Source organism: Lipotes vexillifer, unplaced genomic scaffold (assembly GCF_000442215.2).
Source record: "Lipotes vexillifer unplaced genomic scaffold, Lipotes_vexillifer_v1.1 scaffold327, whole genome shotgun sequence".
NCBI classification, from domain to species: Eukaryota; Metazoa; Chordata; class Mammalia; order Artiodactyla; family Lipotidae; genus Lipotes; species Lipotes vexillifer.
Genome location: NW_006771143.1, coordinates 1,190,069 through 1,193,669, shown reverse-complemented (window position 1 = coordinate 1,193,669; position 3,601 = coordinate 1,190,069).

The window sequence follows — 3,601 nt, the reverse complement described above, 5'->3', positions numbered from 1 at the left end:
TGTTTTGTAACAGCCACGATTGTTAAAAAAATCTGTTCCTCCGCACGTGTGTGTGTGTGTGTGTGTGTGTGTACATATGCTTGTTCATTTAAACTTTTCCAATCTGAACAAATGAAAAGAAGGAACGCATAACTTCCTGAGGGGAAAGTAGACAAGTAAGAAAGGTAAAAATAAAAATTAAAAAAAGAAAGGAGGGGACAGAGAAACAGTAAGAGAAAGAGAGACTGATTTATTTTCCAGAAAAATAACAAAACAAAAAAACATAACACGGGAAGTACTGATGTCAATTCAAAAAAAAAATCTCAAGATCAATTTTAAGCAACTGGAAAACACAGGAACATGCAAAATAGACTTATGTGTTTTGGGACTTCAGATGAGGAGACACTGGGTGCATTAGAAGATCCTAAAGAAATACTTTAAAGACCATATGCTTTCAGGGACTAAACCTAACCAGTAGCAATACTGTTGGTTGTTGTTGCTGATTATTCAGAAATGATGCAATTTAGAAGACTTTAGAATTTAAGAAGTAACATGAAAAACAAGTCATATTTTTTTTACTTCCTCTACCATACCTCAAAAAAGGTTTAAAAATGTTCTAAAGAATTAATAATTTTATTCAATTGAATACTAAGGTAGCTTAATCTTGAAAGTCTTGTATCTTTGTATTTTATTTGCATTATCAGAGCTCTGGAATAAGGAGGTATATGCTTTAAGATTCTGATCTCATATCTACAATAGTACCAGGAAATGTTAGGCTCATCCAGAAATTTCCAGTGGGATAGGGAACACCACTTATATGGGAAATTGATGGCCCTAAATCTGTCCTAAGAACAAGTCTTTACTACTTCTTTTGTGAAGCTTTCTTAATTTCTCCAGGCATAATCATTGGCTTTTCTCTGATGCATTTCAATAACCTTCTCTTCTTATCTCCATAATGGCACTTCTCACACTGCTTTCTAATTATTTCATTTTTGGTCTGTATCCCCTCTAACTGTGAGCTCATAAAGTCATCTCATTTTCATCATTGGTCTCCAGTGCTTACTATGCCCTTTAGTTGAAGGAATGAAAGAATTAAAGAAATGAGCGGGGGCTTCCCTGGTGGCGCAGTGGTTGAGAGTCCGCCTGCCAATGCAGAGGACACGGGTTCGTGCCCCAGTCTGGGAAGATCCCACATGCCACAGAGCGGCTAGGCCCGTTAGCCATGGCCGCTGAGCCTGCGCGTCCGGAGCCTGTGCTCCGCAACGGGAGAGGCCACAACAGTGAGAGGCCCGCGTATGGCAAAAAAAAAAAAGAAATGAGTGAATGAGCTAATTAATTACTTAGTATCTAACTACTACATGACTGGCCACATCTGTTGCATTGACTGGATGAGCCTAGAGTCAGGATGAATCCAAAGTTATTCTAAAGAATGAGTTAGACACAAGAACGTGGTACAATAATAATGCATAACATTTTTTAACCCTTAAAATATTAATTTCCTCATTTAATATTTACAGCACCCCCATAATTATGCATTTTATTCCCATTTTGCAGATAAGAAAATTATAGCATATAGAGGTTAATTGCCCAAGACCATGATCTTTTTGTGGCAGAACAGGAATTTGATCCTCAGTCCATCTAACTCTGGAGCCTATATTCACATCCCTATGAACTATAATGCCTCCAACAATACCTGAGTATTAGAAAACAGAGAGGAAAACATTTCTTAATTTAGGAGACAGAAATAACATGGCTTCTATAGTTAAGACTGGTCTCCTTCTCTTCCCAACCACAGCCTTCATGGATTCATGTTACGATCTTCCAAAACAGAGCTAATATTAAGCTAGGATGCACCAATATATTTGTCCTATCTGCTAATGAACATCCAATCTGATTGTTCAAGTTATATTTTGGGTCCGTTCTGAATGATCAGTCCTGTGCCATATCACCTGTTATATATCATGATTATCATGTGCTAAAATAAAATTATATAAGCATTTATTTCTCAAAAACACCATCAGATACTCCTCTAGTATTCATATGACCCCTGTGATGGCAAAGGGTGGGAAAGGTAGAAAGGAGTGGGAAAGCATTCCCCCTCCTTGCATACTAAACACAATGTCATTCAGCACATATCCTATGAATATATTCTTAGAATATATTCTATTTCCTAGGGGTACCATATTCTATGGCTCTGCCCTAGGACTTTTAGGGCTCAAGAATATCAGTGGGGCTATGGTACTGGCAGCTATGTCTAAAAGGAGGGCACTTGGCTGAAAACCCTGGAGGGAGAGCCAAGACCCCTTCATGTGACTGTGTAGGCATCAAAAGTATCCACAACAGATGAAAAAACCACAGGGGGCTAAAACAGAAAAAGAAAAAGAGGGAGGATATCACCAGGTGATTGACAGCACTTTGTAGGGACATGTGAAATATCAGTTGGGAACTCTCAAACCATTTGGGAAGACTTTGCAAAGAGGTGAAAACACTGCAGTGGGTGGGGGTGAGGAAGACACTGCAGTGGGTGGAGATATATAGGTAGGTGAGGAAATAAAAATTATTATATAAATATTCCCCTGCCTTCTAATGAGAGAAATTCTTGGTAATTAGTGGGTGTGCTGCTTGCTGAGTCAGTTTTTAATTGCAGCTATGCAAGCTGGAAAGAGATGAGACAGAATTAATTGTCTACCTAAGAAAGGAGAGAAGGGATGCAAGGAGAGATCTAGAAATGGATGACTGGAGCCAAAGAGGTTTAGAGAAGAGTCAAAAGAGAGAGGAAGCTTGTGGCTGTGTGGCTATGAGAAACTGGGAGAGATATATCAAGTACGGAGATCTGGAGCGAAATGGCATTCCTATGAGGTAAAAATCTCTCATCATTTTCAGTAAAATATATGCTTTTGGGCAAGTGACTTCTTTAGGGCAAGTGAGAAGAATCATTGGTCCTTGCTCCATATACAGAAATAACTAACATCTGGTTTACTTAGACTGTTAATGTTGACCCAAAGTCATTTATTTCATGTTGGTCTTTCATACTAGCTTAAGCCTCCCTAGGGTTTTATCTGTCTTTTTGATCACTCTATACCCTTTTCCTGGCACACAGGAGGCAACTGATAAATATTTGTGATCCAGCTGACTGTCTGACTGACTCATTTACTTTCATTCTTGATGATGAGATCTGAAGACATAGAAGAATCACCCTCCCTTGGAAGTTTTCCTGTGCTGATCTTGCCTAAGCCCCCAAACCTCACTTTCTGGAGAGCTACATAAGAGACTCAGAGTCCATGGATTCCAAAGCAAATCCCCGGAGTGGCAGTGGAATAATACCTAACACTCCTAGCCACTCATGGACATTGCCATGGTTGAAGAACCATTCAAGAAACACTGCAGAAATACTTTCCAGAGTGAGATTACTTGTTAATTCTACAACAGAGATAACTTCTACAAGTACCCAAGTCAGAAAAGTAAACAAACAGCTGGAGACTGTACCAAGTAGAAATACAGATGCCAAAATTCCCCTCATACCAGAATGGAGAAAGATTTCCATTGAAGATCCAGTAAAATAAGATTTTATTACAGGAAAAAGCATATAAAACACTTTGCATTTACTCTCTTTTTCCCACCA